At 37.3% G+C, this 24,332-nt stretch overlaps 1 long non-coding RNA gene across 3 annotated transcripts; it reads right to left on the bottom strand.

Annotated features, from left to right (window-relative positions):
* Nucleotides 1-8,764: 8,764 nt before the first annotated feature.
* LOC132603311 (uncharacterized) lies at nt 8,765-23,303 on the bottom strand. Of its 3 annotated transcripts, none has more exons than XR_009568149.1 (4): nt 22,740-23,303; nt 16,299-17,812; nt 15,780-15,838; nt 8,765-9,144 (listed from the first exon to the last, which is right to left on the bottom strand). It is a non-coding gene; the product is annotated as an uncharacterized LOC132603311 (long non-coding RNA). The 3 variants fall into 3 exon arrangements; XR_009568150.1 differs by having other exon boundaries at nt 8,765-9,141; XR_009568151.1 differs by having other exon boundaries at nt 22,893-23,303.
* Between the last annotated feature and the right edge of the window lie 1,029 nt (nt 23,304-24,332).

Raw genomic sequence — 24,332 nt, 5'->3', positions numbered from 1 at the left:
TTATGAGGGGGAGCCTATAGCGATTATGGATTAGTAGGTTATGAAGCTGTGGACGAAGAAGACTGCTTCGGTCAAGGTTAAGTGGAAGCATCGTCCTGTTGAGGAGGCTACTTGGGAGACCAAGTACGATATATAAGAGAGATACCCTCAGTTGTTTGCTTATTCAAGTACTTTTCCCCATCTCTACTCCTTATCGCTCGAGGCCGAGCAATTATTTAATTGATATCTGATGTAATGACCCGATTGGTCGTTATAGTGCTAATGACCCTTTTACCCTTGTTGACCCTTTTTTGAGGTCTTCGGGCGGATTTTGGTGTGACTTTAAGAGGTTTGAGCCTTAAAGTGGAATTTGTTTGACCCAAAGTTAACTTTTAGGTACCTTTTATGAAATTATGTCGATTTCAAGAGGTCTGGATTGTCATTTATGACTGGGTAGTGTGTTCGGTTGGGTTCCCGATGCACTTGGGAGCATTCTGCAACTTAGGTTGAAAACTTAGCTTTAGGCCATGGGGGGTTGACTTGGTAAAATAGACCTCCGTTAGGAAATCTGAGGCCATGGGTGAGTTTTTAATGCGTTATTATGTGTGTTTGCATGTTTGTTTTGTATCTGTGAGGCCTCGGGTGATAGTCGAATTTCGGGTTGAGATTGGTCAAAACCAGAACTTTCTAATATCCGGTGTAAGCGCTGCAACAACTATAAACCACCATAGGGGTCCCACTATAACGCTGGATAGACAACCATAGCCGTCCTGTTGTTTGCTGATGAGCCATCATAGCAATCATGCCAACCGCCATGGCGAGCTCGCAGTAGTGGTGTCCTTGCCGCTACAACGGCTTGTGGTTTTTAGGGATGGCCGCTGTAGTGGGCCTTGTGGCTCCATAATTCATGCGCTACATCACAAGAAACCCTACTTTTCTGTCTAGAGCGGATAACCACCTTCTGGAAAGGTCCCACAAGCCACTAGCAAAAATTCGCGTCGAAGCCCAACTCAAATTCTCACAACCGAATATGAATCTACTCTCGTAGAAATTGCAAACTCATTTTAACAAGCATGTCAGATACCAACTGTTCTCTTCTTAATAAAGGATTAGCCTATCCAAGTCCTCTTCCCTACGCCTCCGTCCCGTCAACACGAGAAGTACTCATATCAAAATACTCTAAGAAATCTTACTTCGCTACATGCTTCCCACCAAAGTCATCATTTAGGTCCTTATTCTCAACTGTTTTTCCTTGTTACATGCGATCACTATACTTTTGCCAAATCCGCTAATCCTTACAGAACTTACATTTGTCCCCTTGTATCGACATCTAATACCCTGCCACTGATAAATCATTGACCTGCCGTAGGTACGCCCGTGTCACGCACACCATCACAGGACCGTGACAAAGTTGAAAATTATCCTAGAACCAATCATATCATCCAACAAATCACTCTAGCTAAGCCATAATATAGTATTCTTACTTTCGAGCAACCCATCACTGAAAACATGGAGATCATTCGACCCTTCATACCATCTTTCCCATTTCTCAACAAACCCACATAATAAACGAGTCTTAACCATAATCCCACCCAATTGAAACCTGAAGCCATAGCTAGAACTGAACTTGGTTGTGCGTCCAAATCAGGATGAAACATCTCGTACCTTACCAAGCCACGTCATAACGTAACCGCTCGCATAAGAATTTAAGAACGAGTTTCCACCATTCGGGGGAGAACACAAGACAAGGATATTCAGATACCAATTCAAATAAAGTAGCATGAAGGAATGAAAGAAGGAAAATTTCTTAAAGTCCTATAGCCTCTCGCAAATAAGTACGGAGCTCTTCGTACTGATCCGCAAGACTTTTCTTGACTTGCTTTTTTACTTATAGACTGGGTAACCTAGCTGTCTGATAGCAATTTGTCATGACCCAAATTCACTAAGTCATGCGGGCACCTAACTTTCCCACCTCGGTAGGCGAACCCTTATCCCTACAGTCATAAACATAAGTAAAGCGAAAGAAAATTGAAATAATGTAAGTCTTAGAATAATAATAATAATAATAATAATAATAATAATAATAATAATAATAATAATAATAATAATAATAATAATAATAATAATAATAATATAAAGTGCGAAAAGTAGTGAAATACAACCCCAGTATCGTGGTCTGGTCATACAAGAGCTCTACTAAACAATAAGTCTGAATAATACATAAAAGTCTCAATTCATGTCCCGGAATAAGAAGTGAGACAAAGCAATAAAGAGGAGTCTTTGGGCAGCGAACGTCATCATGCTCACCTTGAATGGACTTAACAACAAACTTAAAAATCAACTACGAGGAGATGAAGTGACACCTAGCAAGTACTTTGCATCCATAAAAGAATACAACAAGTGTAGGTCAGTACAAATAACAAGTACTGGTAAGTATGATAGGTCGACTAAGACTAGCTAACGTATATGAAGACAATAAAGTAAGAATAACACGTAAACAGTAAAGTAAAAGTCATTAATAGACAAGTATCCACAATGCCTTATAGTATCTGTGGCCAAATGTTCCAAGCTTTAGAATAATCACCCAAGACCAAACTATGACTATAGTATCCCGTCCCGATTTAGTCATATACAAGGATCCCAACACAATCCAAATCACGTTCAACACATAAGAGAGACAACAAAATGCAATAGAAATATATACCAAGTCTCAGTATATCAACTCTAAATCCATCAATCACAGCCATATCACGCATCCGAACCCAATTGTGCCAAGTTTCAGAGATTTCAATCACAAGTCCATATCATAATCAACCAAGAGAGATGATAAGATGCAATGCCAGATGTATATGATATGTATGCAATGCATATACTAGTACTCATGTACTTCGATTATGGAGCATCACGTCTCGGCAGCACAACCCATGGGGGACCCGCGAAGTCCATATACCGGTCACTCAGCACATAATGCATAGACGACTCAACATGCAATACCACTCACTCCGCACATAACCCAGAGATGACTCAACATCCAATACCAGTAACTTCGTACACAGCCCAGAGATGAATCAATATCCAATATGGGTCAGATATTTAAGTGTTTCTGTATTAGTCACTCCACAAATAGCCCAGAGATGACTTCATGTCCAATATATCTCGGAAGAATACCTGTCACTCCACACACAACCCAGAGGTGATTCGTATCAATATGTCTCAATGCATCTATATTTCTTTCTCATTTCTCATCATGAGTACCATATCAAGGCAATATTAATATATCATGGAAATGAGTATGAATACAATGCAAGTGTAATATCAATAAACCAAATCAATCCCAAATAGTACCACACATGGGCACACAGTAATATTATCAATAAGGTTACACAATAAGCCATAACAGATTCACAGTTCTTATCTCAATATCGACAAAGTAATGTACCACAGTAACATAATCTTGATATATAACTAACCACCAATATCCTATATCTCAATGTGGAAATGAGCCAACAAGTACATGGAACGGATAAGTCAACAACGCAATGGGGTGGCTAGCCCCTAAATCATACAACAAGTCCCTACCTAAGGCAATATCCATCCCAAACTTCATACCCGAAGGCTTACATGCATTCTCCAACAATATCATCTAAACATACACTTCGCTAATTGAGGTCTTACCATAAGGTAAACCGTAACCTACCTAGAGTGAAAAACAAGAATCCTATACAAATCAAAGCGAGCGCCTTGCCCTTCTTCGATGCCTCCAAATACTCGAGGTCCCAATGAAGAATCTTGAAGAACACCCTTGGAATTTCCCAAATCCAAGCTCTCCAAATTGTGAGAATCCCCAAGCAAATAACAAGAACAAAAACGCCCAGCTGTACGACCCAGATCTTGTGCTAAAACGATCTCAAATCTCACTTTTGTTAACTCTAATGGATTCCTTGTGAAATTTCACTCAAGTTAGGCTTTTGAATCACCCTATTTGGTCTTAAAACGAGTGATATATTGTGGTTTCAATATTTGAAAGAAGACAGAAATTTTAAAGACTATCTCTATGGCAAATTCGTAATTTTCAGCACAAAACATCAAAAAAATATGTCAAGCCAATCTTTAGTAAAATGACCATAACTCGCTCATCTGATGTCGAAATGCGACGATTCTTGTTACTATAGTTCCAAAATTATGATGTGGATCTAACGGTACAATCGAAACACAAAACAAGGGTCATTGCTCAATATGGTACCATTTTTGCTCAAATGGACGTTGAAACCGAAAACAAACACCATACAATCCAAACTCATCCAAAACACAGCGGAATGTAACCAAAAGTTGTGGACAAGTCCAAAATCATAATACAAACTTGTTAGAACTTTCAAAACATCAAAACGGGGTCATCTTAACCCGATGTTGACCGTGGTCAACTCCAATTCTTTAACTTAACTAGTTTCTCAACAAATGACCCAAATCGCACCGGAACCCTTTGGGAACAAAACCAATGACCCTACTAAGTCATAAATCACACTTTGGACCTAATGGAACTTTCAGAATTCGATTACGGGCATGTTTACCCAAAAGTCAACTTTTGGTCAACTATTTTTCATTTATTCAACTTAAAACTTCTAAATTACTCAAAATCAACCAAGACTCATCCGACCACCTCGGGGACAATTCCACCTATCCCCAGAAGTCAAAATAACTCAAACTATGCTAGGGAATGGGTCAACAAGGGTAAAAAGGATAAAATGCCTAAATAACCAAATGGTTCATCAGATAAACGGGCGACAAATTTGGGTTTGCTCTGATGTGTGGGCGCCACTGAAGCCACGAAACTCTTGGAAGAAGTTTATGCTAAGACTTGTGGGCCCGTTATGAAGGGTTTCATGCTGGCCAAGAAAATCCTCCAAGAAGGATATTACTGGATGACAATGGAAAGTGATTGCTACAAATTTGTACAAAAATGACATCAATGTCAGATCCATAAAGATCTAATGAAATTCCCACCAAGTGAACTCAACGTTGTGAGCTCACCCTGGCCATTCATCGCCTGGGGCATGGATGTCATTGGACCTATCGAGCCTGCCGCCTCAAATGGGCATCAATTCATTTAGGTTTCCAATGTTTATCTACTTCACCAAATGGATGGAAGCAACATCACAAAAATTAGTGACAAAGAAAAGTAGTACCTTATTTCGTGCAAAACAACATCACATACCGCTTCGGTATACCCGAGTCTATCATAACCAATAACGGGGAAAATCTGAACAGTCACTTGATGAAGGATATATGTGAGCATTCAAGATCACTTATCAGAACTCAACGGCCTACCGACCATAAATGAATAGAGTGTGCAAGTAGCCAACTAGAATATCAAAAGGATATTGACGAAGATGACGGATAATTACAAGGGTTGGCATGATCAACTGCCATAAACTTATTGGGATGCCATACAACAACCCGAACATCAATAGGGGCAACTTCGTACCTGCCTGTTTATGGTACCAAAGCAGTCATACCTGCTGAGGTTGAGATACTATCATTGAGGATCATTCAAGAAGCTGAATTAGACAATGCATAATGGGTCCCAAGATCGATATGAGCAACTGGCTTTAATTGATGAAAAAAAATATGGTTGCTTTATGTCACGGTCAACTGTACCGACAAAGGATGGCACTAGCCTTTAACAAACGAGTCAGAGAAAGACTCTTTCAAATTGGACAAATGGTACTTAAGAGAGTATTCCCGCACCAAGACGAGTATAAATGGAAGTTCGCTCCCAACTGCCAAGGCCCGTATGTGGTCGGCAAAGTCCTCTCCAGAGGAGTGGTAGTTCTAGCAGAAATGGATGGGTAAGAGTGGCCCAAGCGAATCAACTCAGATGCAATCAAGCGGTACTACGCATGAAGACACACCTTTTTTAATTGTATTTTGTTGTAATAGTTATTACTTGCTTGTAATAGGTATTCCTTGGCTTGTAATCGTTTATAATAGATAGAAAAAACCAAATGATTCCTTGTAATATGAACTACGCAATGACCTGACTTTCCATAGTGGGATATGTAGGCAGTGTATTTAGGACATGGTCGCATTATTAGTAAAAAAACCAAAACTCAATTACTTTTATTCCAAACTATGTTCGACCTGATTCCTGCTGTGACAGGATACTTAGGCGCTCCTTGAGCTCGATCGTACCAAAAGAAAAACCTAAGAAACCCTTAGGAAGCCTCAGAGATTGGACTTCAAGGAGAATTTAGACTTGACACAAAGAGATTGCCATACATCTCAAAATTTGTCATCCTTATGTGAGTATCAATCAGTTCAACGCCCCAAACTGAGGCAGAAATTTTGAGGACGCCTCAAAATTTCCTACATTTAAGACTCGGCACGAGAGTTCGCCAAAACAAGATGACCTAAAATGGGGCGGATCTCAAAAATTCCACACAAGGAAACAGGAACCACAACTATCAAAGCAACAAAGAAGGGAATACTTATCATTTGAAAAAACATGTCATAACAATAAACCTAAATAGTTTTAGAAAAAGTTACATTTGTTTTTTTAATTAATTAGTTCTTACAAAAAATGATTTTCTTGCATGATTAAAATAAATTCATCTTTCGAGTATGAATCCATGAGGATTTGAATCCAAGGGAGCTAGCGAAGCCAAAGACGCATCCAGACACAACAATATGGGTCAAATTTGATAGGATAGCGTCGTCAGGAGGATGATCCATTTTTCCAACTTTGTTTCATGTGCAGGTAAAGATGGTTCACCAGAAAAGGTCGACCGCCGCAAGAGATGCGGTCAGTAACAATCAAAGCCACGAGATCTATAAAATGACCTAAATGCCATAAGGGTAAATATCTAGCCGCGAGAGCTATAAAAGGATCTAAACACCATAAGGGCAAATATCTAGCCACGAGGGCCTCAAAGAGTGAAATGCCACCAGGGAGAATATCTAGCCACAAGGGCTACAAAATAACCAAAATTTCATAAGGGCAAATCTACGGCCAAAAATGGCACACCTCACCTTAAGTGTCATAGCCAACATAAAGGACGAAAGAAAGATGATTTTAGCCGAAGGGGCCATATATGTCATATGCATGCCAAGAGGGCCATTCATCAAAACATTGCCGAGAGGGCCATTCATACAAATATTATCGAGAGGGCCATTCATACAAAAATTGCCAAGAGGGCCATTCATACAAACATTGCTAAGAGGGCCATTCATACAAACATTACCAAGAGGGTCATTCATACAAACTTGTCAAGAGGGTCATTCATACAAGCATTGCCAAGAGGACCATTCATTCAAACATTTCCAAGAGTGTCATTCATACAAACATTTTCCAAGAGGGCCATTCATTCAAACATTTCCAAGAGGGCCATTCATACAAACATTTGTCAACAGGGCCATTCATTCAAAATCACTAAGAGGGCCATTGATTCAAGCATTGCTGAGAGGGCCATTCATATGAATACACCAATAGAGCCATTCATTCAAGCATTGTCGAGAGGGCCATTCATATAAACATTACCGAGAGGGCCATTCATAAAAACATTGCTGAGAGGGCCATTCATACAAATATTTCCAAGTGGCCCATTAATACAAACGTTACCAAGAGGGCCATTAAATCAAACATTGCCAAGAGGGACATTCATTCAAGCATTGCCAATAGGTCCATTCATTCAAGCTTTACCGATAGGGCCATTCATACAAACATGCTGAGAGGGCCATTCATAAAAACATTGTCGAGAGGGACATGCATACAAACATGCCAAGAGGGGAATTCATACAAACATACCGAGAGGTCTATTCATTCAAATATACTGAGAGGTCCATTCATTCAAACATGTTGAGAGGGTCATTCATTCAAGCATTGCGGAGAGGGCCATTCATTCAAACATCACCGTAAAATCCATTCATTCATAAAAATCGCCAGACATGATCAAAAGGGTTAAAGCAATGTAAATCTGGTCAGATGATTGTAGTTTTTGCTCCAAAGGTCAAAATATGGAAATCTGGCCAAACAACCACAATATTCTTTTTCAAAAATCAATCACAGCATTACCCAACAGATAGAAACAGATTGGTAGCTGCCAAACAGAGGAGCAGGCTGATCTAATCACATCCAAACGCATGCGGAGCAAATGTGAAACTTTTTCTTATGCAGCCGATCGAGATAGGGTGCCCATGTGAGTCAAGCTCTCCGGCCAGGACTTGAAAGCTCGCTCCTTCTCATGCTCAGCCATACAAAATTTCTTAATGATTTAGTTGCTTTACATTTAAACTTCCCGCGACCGGTCCGGCGCACACCGACACACGCAAAGGCATGCTCGCATAAGGGATACTCTTTTCCTCTTATCAAGTCGAACTATAAGTGACTTGATTCATACAACAATTTGCATTAATAGTTCCAAGAAAAATGCTATCAACCTAAACCTAGCTACCACCTATGCCTCAACCTAAACCTATACTACTGTCGGCCAATGGCCGCATCGGCCGATGGACAACCTCCACCAGAGGCTGGACCACCCATTCCTAAACCTACAGCCTATAAAGCCACTTTCCCACCTCTCAATCCTAGCATCAAAGATACAAACAATATAGTTTCTAAATCACAAACCATGCCTAATGAATTGCCTACTGCAAACCCAAGCCACCCCAATCAACCAACATATGTTAACCTATTAAAACCAAATACCCCAACACAAAACATCCAACAGGGCACTGTTCCATCAAAAACTATGAAGTTTGTTAATGGAGAGCCATATATAGAATGGAATTGTTCAGAAGTAAAGTAGATGATTATTAAGGAGGAATTACAGTATGCAGTCCTTGGAAAGTTTTCTTATGACATAATTGATATCAAACAATTAAGAGATATCATCCCTTTACAATGGGGTATAAAAGGTAAAGACATAATAGGATTAATTGAAGAGAGATATATCTTGACAAGGTCGTCTCTATTAGAGGATTATGTGAAGATGATGTCAACTCCAGCATACTACTTGAAAGTCCAGGATAGGTATTGTCAGATGAGACCACTGATTTAGGATCCACGGTTCAAGCCTGAGGAGAAAACTTCAATTGTTGTGGCATGGATTAGTTTCCCAGAGCTTCCTCTAAATTTGTTTGCAAGGGAGGATGTCTTCTCTATGGTATCTGCTGTAAGGAAACCATTAACAGTGGATTTAGAAACAACAAATAGGACAAGACCTAGTTGTGCAAAATTTAAAGTACAAATAGATCTAATTGCTGAGCACCCTAAGAGGATTAATATTTCTGAAGTGGATGAGGTGACAGGAAAAACCAAGTCAAAGTGGATAAGGATAAACTATGACTACCTTTCTAAATATTGCAAATACTTTAAGCTTTAAGGCCATGGAGAGTGTGATGGTACACTTTTACACGGTTTAAGACATAAAATCTACTACGAGGTTGTTAGTGCTCTAAATTGGATTTTAGTATTTTTAGAGTCGCCACCTAATTTATTAAAGGAAAACTAGGAAAATCGGGTAAAAAAAAAAATCAAGCAAGAGAGAAATCTTTTGGTACCAAAGTTCGACGTAAGGGTTCTGGTGATCCCATATGGAAGTTTTTATGCACCCTAGTATTAAAGATCCGTAGAATACAGTTGACCTACGAGCTTTAATTTGTGATTAATGTATTTATTTGCTTAAGACCTGTTTAAATTTCTCGAAAAATGCCATTCTTTTCATATCATAACTTTAAGAAAATTTTGGCAAAAAGTCCCCTTATAAAAGGGGGTTTTGGTTTAAAAATCAGCGTAAGTGTTCAACTCACTTTATCGCCGAACTAGGACATACCCAATATTTCTCCCATTTAGAATCACTACTATTCTAGTCCTAATAAAATGAGCTTAGTTCTTACGAGTTTTATTATACGTATATATAAAGGATGGAGTATATCTCCATTTTTATACATATGTAAATAGGAAATACAAGTGTTTATTTTTTAAGCCAATTCTTGTCTCATTGAAGCCCATATAGATCAGTCTGTTTCCAAGTCCAATATCCAACTTAGTCTCAGAACTTTGGTCCAAATAAGGTAATCTCTCATCTTTCAGTCAAAACAGGCAATGGGCCTTAGGCCCAAAACGGTTTTAATTCCAGGATTTTCACAAGTCCATAATCAGTTTTCATTTTTGGTTTTGGTTTGAATCAGTTCAAAATTCAAAGAAATCCTTTAGTTTTTGAGCAAAAGATGCAAGCCTTCTTCCAAATCAGTTTTCAGAAAATGACTTATTACTTTTTGGTGGCAAATTTCAACCTAGCAATTTAACATCAATAGTTTTGAAGTACCCAATCATTCTAAACCTTTTTGAAACAATGGTTCGGTTTTTAAACATTGAACAAACTCCATTTTTAACATCTCATAAACTGACAATATTAGTACCGATTTTAGGATTAAAGCCAAATGAAAATTCTCATTTTTATACCATATTTGAAAAGAGTTAGCCGCACTTAAGAAAATCATTTTTGGGTCGACTTTCCTAAAATAACTAGGCGTTTTCCTAGGTTCTACATCCATGAGGGTTCCAATAATTCATAAGAGTTTTACAAATACATTCTTTGCACAAATAATCAATATTAAAGGAAAGTTTAGGTTGGTGGGCCTACCTAAGCCCACCAGTTGGCTATTTTCACCTAGTTGGGCCTTCACCATTGTTACCCATGGTTGGGACTTCAATATATTTGCTTCTCTTATTCTTTCATTTTTCATGAATTCTATGAAATAAATTAGTTAGGCTTCAGGCCAACAGGTTTATGCAAAGGTATGGCCCGAGTGAGAATCACGTAAGCACAAAAAGGTAAGGATTGGTAACTAATCTAGGTGCTTAATAACATAAGTTAAACAAAGTTCATATAAGCAAACCAGGCCAGCATATAAAATAAATGGGAAGTTAAGCCTAGGATCAAACAAGACAAGCAGGTTCAAAGTCCAAGTAATTTATCCAATAAAACGGGCAAATTGGACAAGATGCAAATCAGGTCTAGTGCACAAACAGAGACCCAATATAGGAAAAGAAAGGAAAACCTAAAACTTTAACAAGAACAAACTTAACAACAATCCATAATAAAGAATGATACACTGTATATACATCAGATATATCAACTCATATACACTAAAGTGCATATGAGATCAAATATATTCTATATATGGAGTGTATTCCTTAGCCATACCATACATAACCCATCATACAAGTACATAATAGAAAAACAAAAGAGACGATAACCAAGTTTTAACACTAAAGAGACTCCATATAAGCATTGAGCAAATAAGATTCAAATAATTACAAAACAAATACAGGATTAATATGTATGATATGCAGGTTTTCTAAGTTCAAAGGTGTAGGGTTACATGAGACAGTAATCTACAACAAAGAGAAGGGTCAAAATTTAAGTATATACCCCTTTCACTGGCTCATTTATTTACTTGGGAAGGTCGCATAAAACATGGATTTATACAAAAGAACCCCAACAACTTAGAGTGAGGGAATTTGAACTAAGTTAGCTAGAAAATCAAGGTTCTCCATCCCTTCCCCTTTAGTCATGGGTAAGTCACATTCATATTTATCCACATTATAAGTGACACCTCTCAATTTCTAGACTATATATATATATATTATATATATATATATATATATATATATATATATATATACACACACACATACACATATATACTGATTTTAGATTAGCTAAGCATATTTTTACTATTGTAAATAGAAGCAAGTAAACATGTTAACATCTCAGATAATGGAACATGTACACAGAGTCTATACAGAACCTCTATAACGACCCGTTTGGTCGTTATAGTCCTTTCGGCATTTTCGAGCATTGATTAGATCCTATTTGATCCGAGGGGACCTTTGACACGCGTCCTGAGGTGTCTAGACCGGATTCGGGCAACTTTGTTGAAACTATAGGCTTTAAAGTGAAAGTGGTTGACCCGAAGTTGACTTTTGGGCAAACGGACCTTTTTCGGAAGTATGTCAATTTCGAGAGGTCAGAAGGGTTGTTTAGAACTTGTTTGTGCATTAGGTTCAGTTCCCAATGCATTCGGATACATTTCGGACATTGGATGGGAAATGGGAATTAAGGCATCAGGGGTTGGCTCGGTCAACGGGACTTCCGATGGTAATTTCGAGACCACGAGCGCTTTCGCAGCGCATTTTTATATTGGTTTAGGTGGTCGGGTTGTGAGCAGATGGCCTCAGGAATAACCCGAAAATTCGGTTGAACACTTAGAAAAATAGAGGGATTCTGGTGTCTGGTGACCGCAATGGCTGCACCAGAGCCGCCCTAGCGGCACCGCTATGGTGGTGTGATGACTGATGGGGCAGTGACGTGTTGTAGGGACCATACCACTGCGGCGGTATCCCAGCTGCCGCAGTAGCACTCCTACCGTTGTGGTGATGACGGGCAGTGATATTTCATTAAATGTGTCTTAAATAAGTCTTAGACCCTCATTATTTCATATCTCGATATTGGAGCTTAGAGAAATTGTTCTTGGAGATAATTTGAAGAAATTCTTGGAGGTAAACTTTGCCCAATCCTTTACTTTTCCTTAATCACAATCATTTTAGATTCCTCCCTTCACTTTAACATTCCCTTAGAGATGGAATTTGGATGGGGGGTTTTGACAAACGTTTCCTTAGGGTCATACATGATAAATTGATGATGTTGATGCTAAAATTTGATGAGTCTAAGCTTAGTAATCATATATCTTCCACTTCTAACATCGAATTTCGAATTTGGAGACTTAGAGTTTATATCCAATTTGGGGGTTTTTACTTGAAATCAGATTTGGGCCAATTCTTGAGTTAAATCAATAACTAGTGACTGGGTTATGATCACATAGTACTCAATTTAGTATTTTACTCGCGAATTTCCCGTTTTGCCCTTATGGGCCCTTTTCCTCAATTTCTAAGGTTAAAATGGACCTAATTGATATCATTGCAATATTAGTATCATTCTTCATGATTTCTAATATAAAGTTCAATTATGCTTAGACTACTTTGGTTTTGAGCTTCAGAGGAAGGGCAAGGCAAAAGAGTGACTTGTTGGTGTTGCGGTTCGGCAGTCCAAGTAGGTTATAGTTTACCTTTGGTGAGACTTCGTATAGCAAATCACATATTTAGATTATAATGTCGGAGACAGCATGTGAACCTTTGGGTGTGAAGTTGGGATGGATATTGCCTTAGGTTGGGCCCTGATGTGCGTTGGGACTAGCCACCCTGTTGTGTGTGTTTGATTGTTCAATTGTGTTGGCTTGATGCCATGTGTAGTTAGTAGATATCGAATTCTGCTTGTTGTCCTGATTCGGATAGGATTGACATACTCGTTGTTGGTATTTGTACTTGGATATATTATTGGCGTACCCACTGATGGTACTTGAGATTATTGATATATTGGTGGCGTACTTACTGTTGGTACTTGAGTTATTGATATATGTTGGAATACCCACTATTGGTATTGTGATGTGATACGTTGCTGGCATACCCGTTGTGGTATTTGTGATATTGAACTCGACTATTGGTGATTGACATATGCATTGCACCATTTTCTCTCATATTTATCATGCATGACCGATACCCGGAGATGATCCGGTATCGTTGATTGAGTGAAACTGATATTTGATAAACTCTCTTACTTGAGTGATTGTAAAACGGTCGATGTCCGAAGATCCATTCCTGAATCGTTGATTATATGAACTGATATTTTGATGAACTCTTTTAATTGAGTGATTGTGAGGAGGCCGATGTCCGAGGTTCTATTCCGGAATCGTTGATTTGTGAAACTGATATTTGACAGACTCTTTGAGCGATTGTGAGGAGGCTGATGTACGATGGTTATATTAGGTCATCTTTGTTGCATGGCCGATTCTGATGTTATCCCGAAATCGTTGTTAGTGCATGGACTCTGCGGGTCCCTAAGGGTGGTACCTGTGAGACTCCCCCTCTGAGCAATTAGCCAGGGTCCTGTCTGTCTGTTGGGCAAAGATCCGGGAGGGGTGGCACTTAGACTTCACGAGTCATGCTGGGTTGTGCTACCTAGACATCGATATCTCCGTCCGGAGTACATGTGTACACCTCATTTGCATGGCATGGAATCACATTCATACCATTATTGCATTGCATTGCATTATGACTTGAGTGAGATGTTGTGATGACTGTATTGTGATGATTGTGTTATTTATGATTGGACTGTGATGATTCTATTGTGCGTTCAGATCGGATATACTCAGACTTATTATATTGGGGTTTAGATGCTTACACAGGTGATGATGGATACTCGGTTATGATTATATTGTCTCATGCTTGGTTGGTTTATTTGCTTATCTACCTTATCTTCTGAATTGTGTTAACTATGCTTAGTCGGCCGATGATGCCTACCAGTACTGTTGTTTGTACTGACCTACACTTGCTGTATTCTTTTATGAATGCAGAGTATCAGGTCGGATGTACTTCTTTGACCTGTGGCTGATCGACTCTTCAGCTTCCACTCGAGTTTCTAGGGTGAGCATGGCGTCCGCTGGCCTTGAAGACTCTCGTATTACTTATGTCTTGCTTTCCATTCCGAGACATCATTTGAGACTACTTATGTATCATTATTCAGATTTGGTATTTGGATTTAGATGCTCTTGTATGACCAGACCAGATACTGAGGTGGATTTCACTTACTTCTGCATTTGTTTATTTTATATCATATTATGAGACTTATGTTATTTTACTTCTTCCGCAATTTTCTGTTAGTTGTGAATGTTGAGGTAAGGGTTCGCCTACCGAGGTGGAAAAGGTAGGTGCCCGCGTGGCCTAAGCAAGATGGGTCGCGACAACCTCACAGCACACAGATGCAAGTTTCCATCAACAATAGACTTCAAGACAATATTGCAAGACTCAATAGAGCATTGGTACAGGTTCACAGATGATGAGGTTAAATTCAAAGTCCTTTTAATACTCCCCCCCCTGCCCTCTTAAGGCACACTCTGAGACCTGTGACAGTACCAACAACAAACCAAATGGTATGGGCCTTTTTTTTTTAAACAGAGTTCATTAAAGGAGCATACAAATGGTCTGGTTCCTTTATTCAATCAAATAAATGCCATTTCCAACTTCCAGGGATACAGTTTTAGGTTCAGTAGACATGAGGGTTACATTTCACCACTAATAACATAGTTTGAGAACAACACTTGTCAGGCAATACACCATAGAGAGAACTATTCTAGTATATCAAGCACATGGTCACAAATGAATCTAAAGTTAAGATGAACAGGTACAGACATGTCTCATGCAGTCAAAATGAATTCACATGCTAGTTAAAACTAGACAAAGAGTTGAGTATACTAATCATGGTGCCAAATAGATTTGAAACTTAACCTTAACACTTAGCCCTTTACAGTTTCATTATCTCACTTAAACTGGATACAGACTTTATTATAAATGGACTAATTAAATAGGATTTTATCATATACTTAAGGAGGTAATAGACAGAAGTTAGGCAAAACATGTACTTAACAAGGTTTAAAACTGATAACAACTAAATCATGCTTACATAATAACTTAAACCAGCATATACAAACATACATGACTATTGAACTAGCATAGGAGAGGCATACTGAACTAATCATACAAAACTAATCAAATCTAACCAATACTAACATACAAAAAGGATTTCTACTTAAACTAATCAACATGCTTTATATTACAAAATAAACATAATAACTCAAAGAAAATAGAAAGAAATGCAGAAAATAAAAGGGAAAGGGGGAATTACCTTTCTTTGGCACAGTCGTGAAGAGATTAGGACTTGGAAGACTTCAAGCTTCAACCCAACTGCTCAATACCACAGATAACCCATAGAAAAGCCAAAAGGAAAACACTTAAATTTGAACTTAACTGAAAATGAAAGGTCTCAGGCAAAATATGCTAGAAACCCTAGGTATTCGATTTTTTTTTTTTAGTATAGTGAGTATTCAATGTGCTCAAAGCTGTTGAAAATGAGGAGAATGGGGTTCTTTATATAGAACCCCCAAATTCTCAAACCCTAGCTCACAGCCGATGTGGGAGTATAGCAAATCTGAGATTTGCTTATCTCAAAACTGAATCCAATGGCCAGGAAACAAGCACAAAAATAAATTAACGATCAGATTTGACCCAATCGAAGTCAATCCGAGAGGTTCCATATGAACCAATGACAAATCGATACTCAAACATATGCAAACAAAAACCATTAAGGATTTTCAGTTTTTAGATTGTTGAAGCAGAAAAACAAGAAAAATGGGAGGGCTAATACCTTGTTTGGGTTGGACTTCGGTGGATTTAGTTGAGGAATGGTAGAGCATTTAATTCTCCTGCATTTTTCAAAACACAAAAGCAACATACATAACATAGGCCCTTCAATCTTGCCATTTCAAGCAACGTGACGAGGAGAGAGAAGGACAAGCCTGGCGGCTAAGGTTTCGCGAGGAGGGAAAGGGATAAGGGTTACTGAGGTGTGTTTGTTGTGAAAATGTTGAGGAATATCGGGGTATTACCCCTTTAACACACAATGGGGCTGGGTCATGCCCCTTGTTGGGCTGGGCTCGGTCCAGAGCTGAAATAAAATAGCTGGGGCCTCATATACATGTATATATACTTGATGTACTTGTATACACGCAAATATCAGTGTATATACATGTATATATGTGAGGATTTAACACGTGTTTAAATAAATGACCGTAATTAAGAAAAGGTCACTTAATTTAAAACCTCTAATTATAACCAAGCAAGACTAATTAAATAAATAAAGCTTAGATTTTGCGAATATGACCTTTAATTGACTTGATCTTAAGACCAGGCTATTTCAATTATGGCCTTTTTGGTCCAATTAGCTGTCCCATGGTATCATTTGCAAAAATGACCTTAATTAATCAAACTAACGAATTTGGCCCTCTCATATGAGGTCACAATTAGAATAAATAACAATTAAAGGCTAATTTTGCAATAATGACCTGAATTATTGAAATTGATTTTCAATTGGGCCATGATTGGACTATTAATTGATTAGGCATTTAATGAGCAATTTATAGAATTAATCACAATTAAATACTCAATTAATTATGATAAAATTATAATAAATTGAACAAATAAGAATTGAGAGGTAAAATTATTAATTCGTTTAATTAATTAGACCCCTTGAATTAAACAGAGTAAAATATTTGCTAGTTGACATTCTAACAATTTAGACAATTAAGTAGATAATTGTTATAAATTGTTTTTCTTTTAGTTAATTCTAGCAAATGCCATATTTTTTGTAAAAATGTGTAAATTAATTTCTAAATGATTTATAATATTTTAGGAATTATTTTTACCAAATAAGAATGGTAAAATATTATATGAATAATTTTATAAAATCATTTCGACTTCCAAAAATACATATTTCACTCTGGTTGATATCAAAGAATTCCGAGTAATTAAACTAAGTTATGGGAGGTCAAAAAGTAGGTGTCAACAGAGAGAATGAATGCAAAGCACTAAACCCAGAATTGCAGAAGCGATACAGAGAAGAGTTGAAGAAGAAGCAAGAAGCAGAAGTAGAAATTCAGTAGAAAAAAAAAAAACAATCGGGGGGATGTAATTATCCAGGGAAAAAAGAATAGATGAAGAGGAGGCATAACAATTATATTAAAGACAAATATGGGGTCATTATTGCAGAGGTAGGCAAGGAGAATAATAAGCAAGAGGTGGAGACAAACAATACCTTTGATATTTTGATCAAGGAAACAGAAGAACAGGAGAATGGAGTAGTAGCTGAACAAAAGGGGGTACCTGCACAAAAAGAAAAGAAGCTAATAAGTACAAAGGCATGGATAGAAAATAGTTTTCACAAAGATAAACACCAAAGTCTCAAAAACAAAAGCAGAAGGATGAAGAAGTACATAGGGAGAAACAAAAAAGTAATAGTGCAACAAAGGAGATAGGGGATACTATTGCTTGAGATGATATTGTATCTGGTGAACCAATAGAAGACATAAGGGTGGAAGATAGTCAAAGTCAAGGAGATCAATACAAAGGGTGGAATATAGTCAAAGTCAAGGAGATCAATACACAACACTAGAGAAGGAAACAGAGGAAATAATATAGGGAAGAACATAATGGGAAATACAAAAACAAATAGGGGTGCCAATCACCAGTAGTCATTGTAGCAGCAATAAAGAGGATAGTGACAGGAGATAGGAGTCTTCAGGAAGTGATATGGTGAGAGATACAAGGCAAGATGAAGTTAAAGTCACACCTGTGAAACAAAATAGCCTAAATAGCAATAAATCAAGGAAGGCAAGTAAAAGTAAGTAAAATATGCAAATAGTGACTCAACTAAAGGAACAACAGCCTCAACGGGGATAAAAGGGGGGATATTGATTTAGACGGTCAGAATTTAGAGCAACACTTCCAAGTAGCCTTGAGACAGGGAGATTTATCACTAAAATATCAAAAAGGTCTAGGAAAGGAAAGAAGAAACCAGTGTTCCACATGGGACCGGATATCAATCTTAAAGTGTTTGCAATAAACCTAATGTTTTCTAATAAATGCAATGATATGAAACATTAGGTCAGTTAACACTACGGAGGCTTTTCAAATATTAACAAAGATGCATCATCTTCAGTATCATTTGGCTTTGTCGATTTAGTGGAACCTTTCCAAGATGCAAATAAGATAGAAGGTTACAGGAGGAGGTTGATTATGAATACTACTCTAGTAAATACATCTGAGAAGATTTGGCTGTTTTTAGAGGATATGTTTGAGGTTGAAGTGGTGTTGAATCATGTACAGCATCTTACTGTCAAACTCAAAAGTTAAGGAATGCAAGAAGAATTGGTGGTAATAGTGGTGTATGCTAAGTGTACTCAGAATGAGAGATTGGAACTATGGGATAGTTTGGAATCAATTGCAGATAATATGAAAAAGGCTTGGATGGTAGGAGGATATTTTAATGTAATATCCTTAGAAGAGGAGAAATATGGAGGTCTATCAGCGAGTGTTAATGAGATACAGGATTTTATTTCCCGCCTGCAGAATTATGGTTTACAAGATCTGGGCTTCAAAAGAAGCAAGTATACATGGTGGAATGGGCAAAATGGTGGAGACTGTATATTTCAAAGGCTGGTATGCATTGGGAATCAAACTTTCCATGGTCTGTAACCTAATATTGATATTCAGCACCTCATTTGAAGGGTCGGATCACGCCCCTTTGCTTATTACATATAAAGGAGATTCAATGCCAATAAAAAAAACCCTTTAAATTTTTGAATTTTTGGGTTAAACATGAATCTTTCTTGGATATTGTGAAGACAAACTGGCAAGCTGATTTTATGGCCAATCCTTTCATTCCTTTTCATCATAAATTGAAAAAGGTAAAAGCAACTTTAGTCCAATGGAGTAAAAATACTTTTGGGAATATTTTCCAAGAGATTGAGGCCTTGGAGGATGTGATAAAAGTACACGAGATACAATTTAAATTACAACCTACACCTCATAATAGGGAAAGTTTACATAGAGTTCAAGCTGATTTGAATAAGTATTTGCATCTTGAATAACAATTTTGGAAACAGAAGGCAGGTATGCAATGGTTTGAAGATGGCAACAAAAACACAATTTTTTTTTCATGCATACGCAGAGGAGGAAGAGTTTGCAAATCAGGAGAATACAAGATGCTAGAGGAAATTGGATAGCAGAAGCAGATGGAATAGCAGCAAAAGCAGTGAACTTCTTCAAGGATCAATTTATAAAGGAAGGTGGTCCTGATAATTTTGAAATTCTGGATCATGTGCCAAGTATGATCTTAGATGCTCAAAATAATCAGATCACTTCCATTCTTACAGAAGAAGAAGTCAAAAATATTGTTTTCAGTTTAAATGGGGAGAGTGCTGGAGGACCTGATGGATTTAATGGAATATTCTTTCAGAAGTGTTGGCATATTATTAGGGAGGACATTACTAATATGATGGTTGCTTTTTTCTGTGGATCTGAACTCCCCAAATTTATTGCACATACTAATCTAGTCTTAGTAACCTAAAAAGGATATCATAAATTCCTTTTCTGATATGAGACTTAATAGTTTGAGCAATTTTTTTAATAAGATCTGTTCAAGACTCATTCACGAAATGTTAAAGGAGATTTTTCAAGGCCTGGTGTCACTGAATCAGGTAGGATTTGCCAAGGGAAGGAGCAAAGTGGAGAGCATATTACTGACATAAGAAATTGTGTCTGATATTAGATTAAGAACCAAAACTGCTAATGTAATTATGAAGTTGAACAGGTAAAAGCATATGACAGGGTGTCTTGGTTATTTTTAACTAAGGTAATGAGGAAGATGGGATCTTCTCACATAGTGGTAGACATGGTATTCAGAATAATCAGCAATAACTAGTACTCAATAATGATAAATGATCAACAATATGGTTTTTTCCAGTCATCAAGAGGAGTGAAGCAGAGGGATCCCTTATCCCCTACCCCTTTTTATACTTATAGCGGAGGCATTAACTAGAAACTTGAATCAACTACATCAAATACCTCAATTTAAGGGATTTGGTATACCTAAATGGAGACCTAAGGTAAATCATTTAGTTTATGTAGATGACATGATTATATTCTCATCAGCTAATATCCTGTCTCTTAATCTTATCATGGAAGTTTTGGGGAATTATGAAAAGACATCAGGACAAAAGGTGAATAAGGAAAAGAGTTCTGTGTAATTACATCACTCAGTCCCAAATGATATCAAAGTGATGGTAGAGGTGGTGACTGGTATGAACAGAAAGGATTTTCCTTTTACATATTTGGGTTGCCCCATCTTTTATACTAGGAGGAAGAAGGATTTTTATAATCCCATCTTAACTAAAATCACGAACATGCTGCAATCTTGGAAAGGAAAAATGCTATCATTCAGGGGAAGGGCAGTATTGATCAAATATGTGGCAAGGAATGCTAGTACAATTGCTATCTACTCTTTATCTGCCTATTAGGGTGATAAGGCAAATACATAAAATATTTGCACAATTTTTTGGAGTAACACTGTAGGAGGTAAAAGCAGGCACTAGTCATCTTGGATTCATCTTTGTGTTCCAGAAAAAGGAAGAGGATTGGGCTTTAGGTCACTATATGATGTTTCCATGGCTCTATATCGTAAAATTCTGCGGAACTTCAGAACTACTCCATCTTTATGGAGTGCATTCTTGAGCAACAAATATTGTAAAGAGATAAATCTTGTAATTGTAGAATGGAAGTATGGATCACCGAACTAGAAGAGAATGTTGCATGCTACGGACATAATAGAACAACACCTCTAGTGGAAAACAAGAATGGGAATGCTATGTTTTGGTATGATAACTGGACTGGTTTAGGAGCTTTGTATTTTGCTTCAGGGGGAGACACATATGATGATTCCATTAGAAATGTGCATGAATTGGTTCAAAATGGAAACTGAGATAGAGATAGGTTGCAACAATTGGTATCTGGAGATATAGTGCAACATATTATGGATACTATAAAACCACCTATTGATACTGAGGAGGAGGATGAGCCATGATGGATATTGAATACAAAGGAGCACTTCACAATGAAAACAGTATGCGAATATTTGAGAGTAAGGGGACAGGAGAATGATATTTACAAGTTTATATGAATAAAGAGGCTGCCTTTTAAGATATCTTTCTTCATGTGTAGGTGTTGGAAGTTTAAGACTCCAATTGATGAAGTTCTAAAGAAGATGCACATAAACCTAGCATCTAGGTGTTGGTGCTGCTCAAATACTAAGGAGGGGACAATCCAACACATATTTGCTAAATCATATTCAGCTAGCACTACTTGGTCATTTTTTTTCTTCTTCTTTTGCAGGTATAAACATTGAAGGACTACAATTATAGCAAATCATAGTGAAGTGGTAGAGTGATCCTGTCAATGACAGACTTAAACCAGTATCTCAGGCTATGCCAACTGAGATTATGTGGGAATTGTGGAAAAGAAGGAATGCTTACAAACATGGGGAGAAGAAGTTAGTGGGGAGGTGTATATTTCAGGTTCTTACTAGTATTCAGAGGTTAGTGAAGTTTAGGAACCCATCTATTCAAAATATTCCAATCAGATGGGAACTGATTCAACTTTTAGAGGGATATAGAACTCAGGTGAAGGTAACTAAGGTAATTTGGGTACCACCACCTAAGGATTGGGTAATATGAAATACAGATGGGGCATCTAGAGGGAATCTAGGAAGGGGAGCCTATGGGTTTTGTGCTAGAAATGAAAATTGTGACATAATTCATGCTCGAGCAAAGGAGTTGGGGCACATAAAAAAATACAAAAGCAGAGACAATAACTATCTTGGAAGCATTCAAATGGTGTAATAGTACACAGAAAAACAAAATCATAATTCAAACAGATTCATTGATGAGGCAGAAAGTACTAGTTGAAGAATAGAAACCACCTCGGAGCATTATTGGGTACTATGAAGAAATCAAGCAAATAATCAAAGGAAAACAATATTCATTTTCATATATGCTGAGAGAGGGGAACAAGTTGGAGGATGCATTATCTAACAAAGCTTTAGATCTAGGTCCAATTAATTTCCAGTCTTTTACGGGACTAGATGTAGAGCTACGAAAAATTGTTAACAGTGATAAATCACAGATACCCTACATCAGAATAACATGCAAATAAGGGAAAGAGGTTTTGAAGTGCAAGAGGAGAAAGAGAGATGTACCTTAGGAAGCACAAACATGGATAAGTCAGAGAAAGGTGCAACAGCTTGTGCAGGTCACATTTCATCGAATAGCGTCCATGGATATCAACATAGAGACAGGAATAAGCATAATATCAAGAAAATGAGCTCAAAGTTGAAGAATTGCATACTTACACAAGCAGGACATCTTTTGGGCTTTGACAGGAACGAAAGAAGAAGACGGAGTACCTTCACACTCATCAGAGTATATTATCATTATCGGAGTGGAAGTAGAGGCATCAGATCGATGAAGATGAAGAAGAGAAGCCATGGAAGGAGCTTGAAAGCTCATCCGACAACACTGAGGAAATAGGGAAAATGAAATGATTTTGCCCTTTACAAATTTTAGTCTACTTTCCTTTTTTATTTTTTTGCTTTATTTTGTTTTCCTTTATGACTTTGTTTTTGGGCTGGGCCATCGTTTTGGGCTCAATCTGGGCGACTTTTATTTGTTTTTTCTGCAATAATAAAATGCCCATGAGGGCCTAATTGATTTAAAAAAAATACAAGTGACTTGATTCCCAAGACTAGGGATATGTAGGCGGACTCAACACCAGACAGTCAGTCACACTCCAACTAATCACTGCGGACCTCCTAGTTTTCGACAATCTAGCAATCCAAAATTTGCATTTTAGAAGTCTAATTGAGTCGAACTACAAGTGGCCTGAATTCTCATGTAACCGGAGATATGTAAGAAACTCAGAAGCCAGGGTCCTGCCATATATTTGAAAATCGCATAAAATGAGAGGTAGTTTGGAGTGGGTTAGTGAAAAATCAAGGTTTGTAAAATTTCGTTGCTCAGGGATGGTCCCATCATCCCCGAACACCGAACGGGCAATTGTTGCGACCTAATTTTTGACCTCCCATAATTTATTTTAATTACCCAGAGCCCTTGGATGTCAAACGGAGCAAAATATGTATTTTTACAAGTCAAAATGATTTTATAAAATTACTGAGATAGTATTTTGCTATTTTTATTTGACAAAATAACTTCAATAATATTATAAATCATTTATAAATTCATTTATACATTTTATAATTAATATGGAGCATTTTCTAAATTCAATCAGGGAGATAATCTAAAAAAGTTATTTATTTAATTGTTAAAATTATCAGAAAATCAGTTAGCAAACATTTTACTCCATTTAATTCAAGAAATTTGATTAATTAAATGAGTTAATCATTTTACCTCTCAATTCTTAATTTTGCATGTGTAGGTTTTTTTAGTTAATCATAATTAATCAAGCGTTTAATTATGGTTAATTTCATAAATTGCTTATTATATGGTTAATTAGAGCTATAATTGAAATAATCAATTTGTTGGGTAATTCTGGCTTTGATTGAAATAGAAAATTTCCATGGTTTAAGTTCAATTGGGGTAATTATTACAAAATTAGCCTTTAATTGCTTGAATAGGCTGATTCTAGCTTTAATTGGAACAACCAACTCCATGGCTTAAGACAATTGGGGTCATTATTGCAAATTCAGTCTTAAATTGTTCAATTTAACTAAATATGGACATAATTGAAAATAGCCAATTCCATGGTTAAATTTCAATAAAGGCTATAAGTGCAA

Source organism: Lycium barbarum, chromosome 7 (genome assembly GCF_019175385.1).
Source record: "Lycium barbarum isolate Lr01 chromosome 7, ASM1917538v2, whole genome shotgun sequence".
Classification (NCBI taxonomy): Eukaryota; Viridiplantae; Streptophyta; class Magnoliopsida; order Solanales; family Solanaceae; genus Lycium; species Lycium barbarum.
The sequence above is the reverse complement of the archived record's forward strand: the minus strand, read 5'-3'. Positions and strand labels throughout refer to the sequence as shown.